Below are 12,215 nucleotides of genomic sequence, written 5' to 3'. Positions count from 1 at the left end.
CTAGATGTGCAGTGGGAGTCACATTCGGGAAACATATTGAGTGTGATGTTTTACTCTATTATTGAAGAGGAAAAGGTAATTCTGCATGTCAGTTCTATTGGAGTTATTCTGCAGAAACGTCACTTGGAACATTGCCAATTGATGGAGACTATTCAGTATGGCCCTTTTAGAAGTTCAGAATTCTAGATTATGTTAACCTTTATCTATTATCTTTAACTATTACCTCATCATTCCATAAAAATAAACCTAGAGTGCATGCATTCATTGAAATGTTTTCACCACTGGGGAGATAATACTTTTATCAGATTTTAAACCCCTAAGCTTTTTCTGGCTTGCTGGGTAGATACCTAGAAGGCCCGTTATAGTGGGAATCTTCTTTTTTCTAGGGCCATTATTTCAGACCAGCGGATTCAAAATCAGCCCTCATCAGGGATGATATTCACAAGGAGACTCAACAAAACTCTGAAGTAAGAGTTTTTATTTATTTCTATTCTAATATCAGCATAATGTTTCCTTTCTAAATCCCTAATGCCGATGCCCTGCTTGTTTTGGTCTAATTCATTGAATACCCTGCTTACCCAGGTCTCCTCCTACCATGGTGGCTCTTAGGTTTATGGGTTCCTGTTACTTTGGAAAGGTTATTTTAAAACAAAATAATAATATTTTTTGTTACAAAGTTGTTTAGAAGAATAAATGAAATAATACATGAATTGTACATAAAGTACTTAGCCCAATATTTTCCTAGAGTAACAACTTCATACCTACTCCTCCTCTCTGCTATCTGCACGAGTACCACCACCCTTATCAGGGGACTTTGTGCTGAAACACAAGGAGGCTTTTTAGAGCCAAATAAATACATCGTTGTTTGAACAAAATTTTATTTTGAAATAATTATTGATGGACAGGTACAAGGATAAAGAGGCCCTGTGTATTTCACTTAATTTCTCCCAGGGATTACATCTTATGTGAGCATGATAAAATATCAAAATCAGCGAAGTGATCATTGGTACAAGGTGTGTCTTTAGTTCTGTGTTATTATATCACATATGCAGACTTGAAAAACTACTCTGAAATCAAGATATGGAAGCATTCCATCATCTCAAAGATTTCTCTTGTGCAACCCCTTTATGGCCACATTCAGCTCTCTCCTGCCTAATCCTCCCTAATACCTAGAAACCACTAATCTGTTCTCTGTCTCTACAGTTTTGTCATTTGGGGAGAATATTTTATATACAGAATCATATAGCATGTGACCTTTTGAGATTTTTTTTTACTTAGCCTAATGCTCTTGAGATCCACCCAAGTTGTGTGTATCAACAGTTAATTCTTTTTTATTGCTGAGTAGTGGTATCTCATCCATCCTGATCTAGAGGAGAAATACTTCTTTAATGTTGGCATTTCAGGCACTATGGTAACTGACAAATAGTTTTGAGCACAGGAACCATTTCAAGATCTCTCAACACTTTTTCTGCCAACAAGTATGATCAGGCTTAGCCTTTGTTCTTTTTATACAAGGTTTGGAAAGACAAAAATTAACTGTGGAGACATGGGTGGAAAAATTTTTTCTTATTCCAAGCAAAACATTTTAAAGCCATTTTAGAACATCATATCTTATACAGCAATTAACATGTTGACTAAAAATCATTCTTACATGTTTTAAGAGCTTCAGCTGGTAAACCTCCTTATATGAGTCCAAATTAGTGATATTTTACTACATTTGGCACAATGTCATAAACACTTATACAGATTCATGTCCTTGGTTAGACAAGTAGTACATAGTATGACAGTGCCCTACTTGATTGTAACTTTGTTATGAGATAGAAACTATTGTTGAATGAACAAAAGAGAGTCATTAGAATGTGGTAGTGAGAATCCTAGAATTCCAGTGGTTAAGACACGGTAGTATTTGTTACTAGCGATCACTACATCATCAGTTCCTTGAAGGCAGAGGCTGTGTATTATGGATCTATACATCCCTTACCTAGTACAGCATTCGGTACAAAGTAGATGTTTAGTCAGTATTTGCTGAATAAATATGTTGTAGGAGAGAATTCAGGAATTCAGTTCAAACAGGAAATTCTCTTCTCATGATCCTTTTGCCTGGATACCACATCCCTTTCTTCCCTTCAAGTGGCGTTGTAAATGACTTCTTGACCTTCCTGGCCTGTGCTTAGGACACTCAATCCTTTCTAGAGTTAGGCCTTCGTATAATGAAGCAGAATTACTCAAGAAAAACAACCTGGGATGTTTATACTCTTAAACTACTCTGAAACCACCTGATGGTATGACAGTAGATATTTAACAAATGGCTCTCAAACACCAAAGAATTCAGCTTTTAGTGCTTGCAATTTCTGTGGTGTAAATACTTCCGTCATGGTCAATTTCAAGCTAAGAACAAGAAGTCAATGAATACTGAGAAGGATACACAGATTCAGCTACTGCCAGTAGGAGAGCCTTGGCACATAACTTTTTTTCCTTACTTCCCTGAAACATACTCTTATGGGAAACTAACAGGACAAGTGGACCCTGGGAATTCAGCTTTCCCCAGTTTTGAGCCTCACCCTGAAGCAGTACCATAATCTCCTTTCTCCTCCCCAGGCACGCTCACAACCCAGTGCTGAGAAGAAAGGAACTTCGACTCCCTTCCATTTCCTTTGATTGTTTCATTTTGTTCCCTAATCTGTGTGGGTCAAGGTATCACAGCAGTTTTAAGGGCTTCTGCTACACATGCCCGGCCCTAGACATACCATCTCAAGAGGAACACAGAATGTGGATGAGCAATGTTTATGTCACCCAGCAGTGACTGATTTCTTGCTCGTCATGTGACTTCAGTAACTCCTTACACTGAAGGAGTTTTAACATGGAAAGAGAACACACATTTTGCCTTTGTGCTATGGGCATTTTTAAACACATTCAAAAAGCTTCATTAAGAGCAACCTGCCTTACACTAAATATAAAATTCACTTCTTCAGGAGCCCAGAAGAGCCACTGTCTGCTTATGTTGAAAAATACCACCTGGAATGTTGCTTGTGCAAATGCTTTATTTCTGGTAGAAATGGTCTCACATGACTGATAGAGCTTCTGTCAGTACTGGGTTCAACAATGGAAACACGGGTTAACTGGATGTATAGTGGTGATAACAACAGAACAGCCTAGTCATTATTCTGCCCTCCAACTCCTATTGGCTTTTTATTGTTTTTTGAGAGAGAGAGAGAGCGAGAGAGAGAGCGAGCGAGCAAGCGCACCCACAAGCACTTGAGTGGGGGAGGGGCAGAGGGAGACAGAGAATCTTAAGCAGGCTCCATGCTCAACTTGGAGTTAATTCCACAACCTTGGGATCTTGACGTGAGCTGAAATCAAGAGTTGTATGCTCAACCCACCGAGTCATCCAGGCTCCCCATTCTATTGGCTCTTACAAGTTTGAAGGCAACTCTGCCGTGATGGCTTAAGATGGGGTAATGAGGATTTACAAAGCAGATTCTGGACCTGTGGCACCTAAATTGAACTGGTCATAGGAATCACCTGGAGGAGCTTATTAAGCATATATATTCCTGAACTCTACCTGCCATGAGAAGGACCTGAGAACTTACAATTTTATAATTTTTGCCCCTGAAAATGTGATCCTCAGAGAAGAAGCATTGGTGATCACCTGGGAGCCTGTTAGAAATGCAGAATCTCAGGCCCAACCCAGGTCTTGAAATCAGAATCTAAACCTAACAAGATCCCCAAGTAATTTATACATGGATCAAAGTTTGAAAATCACTGTTAAATCTTCTTGAACACCAATTCTAACATCTTCTGGACTACCAAAATAGAATCCACATGTTGCCAGAAGGTGGTAGAGGGGAAAAAATACTCCATTTCATTTACTGGTTCACTAATTTAAAAAGACTTGTAGGGGCGCCTGGGTGGCTCAGTCGGTTAAGCGGCCGACTTTGGCTCAGGTCAAGATCTCGAGGTCCGTGAGTTCGAGCCCCGTGTCGGGCTCTGTGCTGATAGCTCAGAGCCCTGGAGCCTGTTTCGGATTCTGTGTCTCCCTCTCTCTGACCCTCCTCCGTTCATGCTCTGTCTCTCTCTGTCTCAAAAATAAATAAACGTTAAAAAAAAATTAAAAAAAAAATAAAAAGACTTGTAGAGACAAGGGTAAAAGATATAAAGTAACAACCGCATTTAGAACACGGGTAACATCAAATACTGAAAGGGTAGGAAACAACCTTATTAGACTTGCCACAAAAGAGTGAACTTTTGGAAGCCAAAGCAGACAAGTCAATATGGTAGGCAGAGGGAAGAAGAAGAGCATATTTCTTACTGATGGATAAAAGAAAATATGTAATTTTGCTACAAGATTCAAACTTTCTTCCTGGTTCTACAATGTAAGAAAAGTTTATTGTAAATCTCCTTAGGTGAAGAACTATGGACTTCTAAATGAATAATGCCTTCACAGCAGTTTTACAGATGACTGAGAGATTTTAGTTGTAGGACAGTCAGTATATGGTAACACTGCTCAGCGATGCCTTGGACTGCATGCCTGAGTCACATTTTAAACCCTAGCTCAGGGGCACCTGGGTGGCTCAGTTGGTTAGGTGTCTGTTTCTTGATTTTGGCTGAGGTCATGACCTCACAGTTCAAGAGATGGAGCCCTGCATCGGGCTGTGTGCTGACAGCACAGAGCCAGGTTGAGATTCTCTTTCTTCCTTTCTCTCTACCCCTCCCCCACTCTTTCCCAAAATAAATACAACTTTGTCTCAATGAAGGCATTTCTTTGGGTGAACTCATGTAAGGAATTATCATAATATGTACCCCTCAGGTTTCAATGTCTCCCTTTGGTTGGCTTTTAAAGTAAACTCTATACCGAACATAGGGTCTGAAGTCATAGTCCTGAGATCAGGAGTCGCATGCTCTACTGACTGAACCAGCCAGGTACCCCTCCCTTTAATCAGCTTTAAGTCACCAGTCATGCCAAGCAACAACTTGGCTTCGTCCTTCCATGGCAATCTGTGAAGTCACTCTGTAGGCCTAATTCTACTCACCATGTTGGTGAAATGGAGCCTTTAGCCATGGATGGAACCTCTGATGCCTGATATTTCTCTTCTATAGAAGGACTTCAGATTGAGAGTCCTGATCCAAATCAGAAGATTTGCTGGTAGATTGTACTCCACTTAACACCCCCCCCCCCAAACACACCCTAGGATAAGTTTCCTATTTCAGGACAGTGTTTCTCAAAGTGTGAGAACCAACAGCATCAACATCACCCAGAAACTTGTTAGAAATGCAGCTCCCCAGGTCCCATCTCAGCTACCGTATCAGAAATTCGGGGGGTGGGGGTGGTGACTGAGCAGTCTGTAGTTGAACAAGTCCTCCAGGTGATTCTGATGCATGGCAAAGTTTGAGAATACCGTAGAAAAAGTAATGGCCTTCTGATTTGATCAATTAGAGCAGTAGTTCCCAAACTGTGTTGTTCACTAGAATCACACCTGGGTAACTTTAAGGACTAATGCCTGGGACCTAGGCCCAGGGTCTGAATTAGTTGATTTGGAGGATGGTAGGGTATCAGGATATTAAAAAGCTCCCCAGATGATTTTAATCAGCAAAATGTGAGAATCACAGAAAAGGGGTTTGGTAATGATTTGGTGGCTGTCTGCAAGAGTTTGGTATGGATACTAGTTAACAATAGCAAACATGTCTGATAATTCTACAAACACTTCTAGGCTTTAAGAAAGGTTGCACTTGGGATCTCTTAGTTTGGGCAATAAGGTACATAATGGCAGCCTCATTTTACTGATAAAGGGAGACTTAGTAACTTGTTAAAAATTTCAAATTTGACATCCAGGTGGATAGCTTTCCTTTTTCAAGACAATTTTAGTAAAGCTTCTGCCTAGATGACTACATCTGGGTAAGAAAGGCGTTTGTCCTCTCATTGGATGCTGATCACACTCAGCACATTTGATTATTTTGTAATCTGGCTCAACGAGGCAGCTGAGAAATCAGAGTCAGATGCAGATGAGCACTTGTGAAAGCCCCTGTGAAATAACTTTTAGTTTAGTCTTAATGTTTTCCTAATTTGAGAGCCAATCATCTGGATAAATGCCAAATTAACCAAATAATTGCTCAAGCCTCCACCTCACTTTAATTGGACCATCAGTTCCCTAATGGTATTTGAGCGTCCTTCCAGGGTCACATGCCCTCTACCACACAGGCCAGGAGAATCCTCACAGTACTGAAGCATTAGACACAAATTCCTCAGGCAGAACCTATTTCTGTTCCATTACGCAGTCCTGGCAAAGTCAGGTCATATTCAAAAGACTTACTTGCTCTTAGGATAGGTCATCCCATTTCAAAATCAAAGATACTCTAGAAAACTAGTTTAACTCTCCATTAGGGTACGGACAGTCTCAGCCTGGTACAATTACTTGTTCTCTGTAGAGAATGCTGTTGGTACCCTCACATGGATTCTTTTTTCTTTTTTTTGGCCCCACCTGCTGTGAGTGTTGGCTGCTTACCACCTCAGCTGCCCCCTTCCCTGGGAAATTGGGAGGTTTTCCTCCATCTGCACCCACATCACCACCCCAACCCCTACTGCTCATGCTACTACCACCTAACCGGCAGCCCAGGGACGGACTGATAAACAGAGATTTCAGTAAAGGCCAGTCTCCCTTCTCCAGGGAGGAATAACTCTGAGAGGCAGTTTATGGTCCAGATATCCCTCTCTAGGACGAGACATAGGCTAAACTTTGCCTGCGACCATGACCTTACGCAGCTCCTCCACTCTTTTCCTATCTTGCTTTCTTTTATAGGCTTCTCCCTAGAGAATATTCCTTCAATGGCTCAGAGGTACCTCAATCTCTGCTTCTGCTTTTGGGACCTCAGTTGTCCTTTGTCCTTACCCCATGATTATATACACAGCATAAGCATTCTAATTGAAGCATCACAAAAAATCTCAAGGTTGGCAATTCAATCAGCAGTCCCTGACACCAAGAGGATCATGTATGTGGACACAGATATGAAACATGAATAGAAACGCTGCAGTAGAAAATTTAAATTTTTACCAAGAAAATATGTAACTTACTTTTTTTTAATTACATGAAAAAAAATTTTATGTTTGTTTATTTTTGAGAGAGAGTGACAGACTACAAGCGGGGCAGGAGCAGAGAGAGGCAGATACAGAATCTGAAGCAGGCTCTAGGCTCTGTGCTGTCAGCACAGAGCCAACACAGGGCTCAAACTCACAGACTGCAAGATCATGACCTTCCCTGAAGTCTGACACTTAACCAACTAAGTTAAGGCACCCCTTAATTACTAACATTAGGCACCCCTAAAATTGCATTTTATAGAAGATCCAAGTTCCCCGTGGTTATCAGACTGTATTCACCCCAATTCCAATATTCCTTCATGAGTGGGAGAGAAGGACAGAATGATGGCATCACCCAGCAAATTGTGCAGCACCCCAGGGATGTCCACGGGGGTACATCACACAGTTAACCTCTTCCACGACATAAGTTAATACAGGAGAAAAAGTCTGGGAACAGATGCCTTGAGGAATAATAAAATATCAATGGTGACAGGTCAATTACAAACAAGGACATTTTCTTTTTTTTTTTTTATTTTTTCTTTTTTTAATGTTTTATTTATTTTTAAGAGAGAGGGAGGGAGGGAGAGAGAGAGAGAGAGAGAGAGAGAGAGAGAGAGAGAGAGAGAGAGAAAGAGAATATGAGTGGGGGAGGGGCAGAGAAAGGGGGAGAAACCGATTCTGAAGCAGGATCCAGGCTCTGAGCTGTCAGCACAGGGCCCGATGTGGGGCTCAAACTCACGAACGGTGAGATCATAACCTGAGCCAAAGTTGGACGCTTAACTGACTGAGCCACCCAGTTGCCGCAAACAAGGACATTTTCTATTTGATGTACTCAAAACCAGGCCTACTCTAATAGACTGACCTCAAGGTAAAAGTCTATGTTATTCTTCCATCCAGTGAGTAAATCACCCAGTACCTACGTTAAATATTTAGCAGTTTCAATCCATTAAATATAGATATGTTACATACACATTAAATACTCAGACAGAACACATAAAACAAGACCAAGGGAAAAGCCTATCAAACATGTGCTTCCTAACCATCTCTTATTCATGACTCTAGGGTTATTACCTAGCTTGAAAGGGAATCTCCTCTCTAATGTTGGGAGATCCTGATACTTGATCAATAGCTGGAACCAACATACTGACTTTTTTATTCCTGATAATAAAGTTTTCTTGTGTTTCTTTATTCAATTCAAATTCACCATGATTCTAAGAAAGGTAATAACAAATCAGTCATTTGACCCCAAAGAGTCAAATTATTACTATTCTGTAATACACAAAGTGACTTGTGGAACACAATCATATTTATAGCTTACCCAGGTTAACCAGTATTAATTTATGTGTATTTTAAAATAGTGAAATGTCTTCTCCCTCATTCAATTAAAATGAACTTCAGGGATTTACTCACTTTACACTTAACCATCCTTCAATTCACTTCGAGTATATTAATATGATTTTTTGGAAGAGAAAATGGAATATTAAAGAAGGAACTTCTAAGCTTGTTACTCAAGAGTCTCTAAAATTGGTCCTTAATTAAGTTTTCCATCTATCTAAAACTTTGCCCATATACTTTATGTATTTGAGTCAAAATTTTTGAAAACATTCCAGGGTTCTCTATGTGTAAGAAACCATCCAGATATTTTATAACTTTGAGCCTTTGTTAAGGCCATTTCACTCTGATCTGGAATATTCCTTGTCCTCTTTTCTGTCTGTCCAAATATAAATCACTGTTCAAGGCTCAGCTGACCATTCCAGTGCATCAGCCAAACTCTCTTTCCTGAATTCCTGGAAGCCTTTACTATTTTTACCACTGTTTGTCCTGTATCATTTCCTGACATGCCTTATTGTTCTCATATTCAACATGGTTGAGATCAGAATGGTTAAATAATTTCTCAGGCATTTTCCTCTTATCTTCACTGCTCTAGCTTGCTGACCTCAGGGCACGTAAGAAAGTCTTAAGAAAGGACTCAGATCAAGAATTCATTTGGAATTAGTTCCAGTTGGAAGTGATTTGAAACAAATCTCTGTAAAAGATGGAGCAACGATTCCCAACTCACAGCCCTTGAACCCTGGTGGGAGGAGGGGACAGGGTCTGGAGAAGGGTGTGCAAGGAGTTGTTTTAAACTGTTACGTTTCATCTATGCATAAGAATATATACATAAATGTATACGTAGATATACAGACACACATCTCATATACACTCTATTGTTTTCAGTTATGGGTAGGTGCTCTAGATAAAAATAATCTGATAGTCTTTTTCATTTCCAGCTCCGCTTTTGGGACTAGTTATTCTCGGTCTTACCTCATAATTATATCCCATGATGTACAGTTGTTTGTTATTATCAAATTTTATTATTTTAACAGAGGGACTTACAGAATCTTTTAAAATTGTAACGGGGTTCTCAGAGTTCAAATTTGGAAAGCACTCATCTGGAGGGACTTAGGACAATGCGATTCATTCATTAGGCTGTATACCCTCAGTTTTAGCTCTTCTTCTAACTAGTTGGCTTAATGTTTAATGGACAACATATTTGTTTTTGCAGAAAATCCTAAGTAATCTACCATGCTGAATTGTGCTCCAAAAAGAGTCAGTTAAAACTACCAATAATCAGATCCAGCTGGCACAGGGTGAAACTATCGTACTTGTCCTGGAGGAAGCTGGAATTATTGTTCCCAGTGTTAATAGAGTGAGAGGTAGGTAGCAGCTTCCAAAAAGGTCATGCTTATTCCAGATGCAGAGTGTCCTTAGGCTTCACTGAAATGGGCTGCAGCACCATGAACTCTCACATATTCTTGTCTTCTATGGGATATTGGCCCAAGCTAAAGAACTTGGTGACAATAACAGTCATGGAAGCTTTTCCTTCCTTTGTTAACTTGCACAGGGAAGAAGTACATTCATTTTGAGATCATCTACTGCCCATGTAAGCTCTACATGCTAGGCATCAAACAACACCTTGCTGAAGAAACAGTTTGGACTCGGAAGCTGGTCAAATCATCAGAATTTATGATATCAGCTCCCGGTGTGTGCTTTTCTCTCATTCATAATCTTTCTATTACACTCTCCCTAAGAACTACTGCTTAGGTACTTTAGATAAATCCCAAATTCAGAGCCAAGATTTTTCTATGGGACACATACAAATTGATAGCCTGGATTTTTTTTAAATGTCCAGAGGTTTGCCAATTCATTTAATTTATACTGTCTTATTTTTTTATGTTTCATATTTATTTTTGAGAGACAGAGAGCACAAGCAAGGGAGGTGCAGAGAAAGAGAGCGGGACAGAGGATCCAAAGCAGGCTCCAGGCTCTGTGCTGACAGCAGTGAGGCCAACACAGGGCTCAAACCCACAAACTGTGAGATCACGACCTGAGCCGAAGTCACACACTCAACCGACTGAGCCACCCAGGTGCCCTTATACTTTCAATGATATATTTACTTAATTCATACCTTATTTTTAAAAACAGTCTCTTAACTGTTTAACACATTTAGCACATCATTTAACACATTCATTCATTCCTACGTGCATTATTTACTGAGTGCATACTATGTGCTTCCCTGTTGCATTAAGTCCTGAGAATAAAATAATAAAAAATAATTTAATGTTTATTTATTTTTGAGAGAGAGGGAGAGAACATGAATGGGAGACGGGCAGGGAGAATCCAAAGACAGTCTCCAGGCTCTGAGCTGTCAGCACCCAGCCCGATGTGCAAGTCATTAACTGCAAGATCATGACCTGAGCCACAGTCAGATGCTTAACTGAGCCACCCAGGAGCCCCTAAAATAATGATTTAAACCAAATATGGTCCTTGACATGATGGGGAAGTTAAAATGCAATGGGAGAAAAAGACAGAAAAATCACAACAAATGTAAAATGCAACAGTGGCATCTGTTACAAAGGACAATTAAAAGGCAAATAAAAAATCTGCAAGAGGAGAAGTTGCTCTGGGCATGGGGCCAGGTGTGACGTTCTGAGGGAGCCACAGTGGAATCTGAAGATGGAAGAAGGGAAGGAGTTAATGAAATGAAGGGCAGGAAAAGCATTTCAATCATAAGGAACAGTATGCTCCAGTGGCCCTTGGAGGAAGGGAGGATGGTGAAGATGTGGAACATATACTGTCAGTGCAGCTGAAGAGCAGGGAAAATGGGTCATATGGTGAGAGGTAGCTGGAGGGGCAGAACACTTGCCTATACGATGATAAATTCAGATATGGAAGAACAAGACGCACTTTGCCAGCTGTTCCTAGCAACCTTCCCAAACCAAGTCAACTCTTCTTCCTTCCAAGCTGAATTTTGTAGCAAATCAATACAATATCAAGATTTCACAGCATTTCAGAAACTGCTCAAATTAGAACAGTGGTTGACAGAGGAATAAAAACGGGTGCCAAGGGAACTGTGTTACCCATTGGAAGCATCAGTAGAGGCTGGTTTAGAAAGTGGTCTCTGGGTAAATTCCTAGCAGTGCTATTGCTGGGTCATAGGGTAGGTCTATTTTTAATTTTTTGAGGAACCTCCACACTGTTTTCCAGAGTGGCTGCACCAATTTGCATTCCCACCCCAATGTTTATAGCAGCACTCTCAACAATAGCCAAATTATGGAAAGAGCCTAAATGTCTATCAAGTGATGGATGGAAAAAGAAATTGTGGTTTATATACACAATGGAGTACTACGTGGCAATGAGAAAGAATGAAATATGGCTGTTTGTAGCAACGTGTGATGCTACGTGAAATAAGCCATACTGAGAAAGACAGATACCATATGTTTTCACTCTTAGGTGGATTCTGAGAAACTTAACAGAAACCCATGGGGGAGGGGAAGGAAAAAAAAAAAGAGGTTAGAATGGGAGAGAGCCAAAGCATAAGAGACTCTTAAAAACTGAGAACAAACTGAGGGTTGATGGGGGGTGGAAGGGAGGGGAGGGTGGGTGATGTGTATAGAGGAGGGCACCTTTTGGGATGAGCACTGGGTGTTGTATGGAAACCAATTTGACAATAAATTTCATATATTGAAAAAAAAAAAAAAGAAAGTGGTCCCCGGTATTGCTTGGAGAATGCATTACTTTTCCCTCGAGCAATATCTTTGGTCTCAAGATTTCTTTACCTTTTTTTTTTTTTTCGATTGAACATCATGCTTAGCAAAACTTGTGT

At 40.2% G+C, this 12,215-nt stretch overlaps 1 protein-coding gene across 3 annotated transcripts in view; it reads right to left on the bottom strand.

Moving 5' to 3' along the window:
• Nucleotides 1-12,215, bottom strand: part of CNTN4 (contactin 4) — a 900,795-nt gene that overhangs the window by 133,198 nt on the left and 755,382 nt on the right. The window lies entirely within an intron of this gene.

Source organism: Prionailurus bengalensis, chromosome A2 (assembly GCF_016509475.1).
Source record: "Prionailurus bengalensis isolate Pbe53 chromosome A2, Fcat_Pben_1.1_paternal_pri, whole genome shotgun sequence".
Taxonomy (NCBI): Eukaryota; Metazoa; Chordata; class Mammalia; order Carnivora; family Felidae; genus Prionailurus; species Prionailurus bengalensis.
The sequence above is the reverse complement of the archived record's forward strand: the minus strand, read 5'-3'. Positions and strand labels throughout refer to the sequence as shown.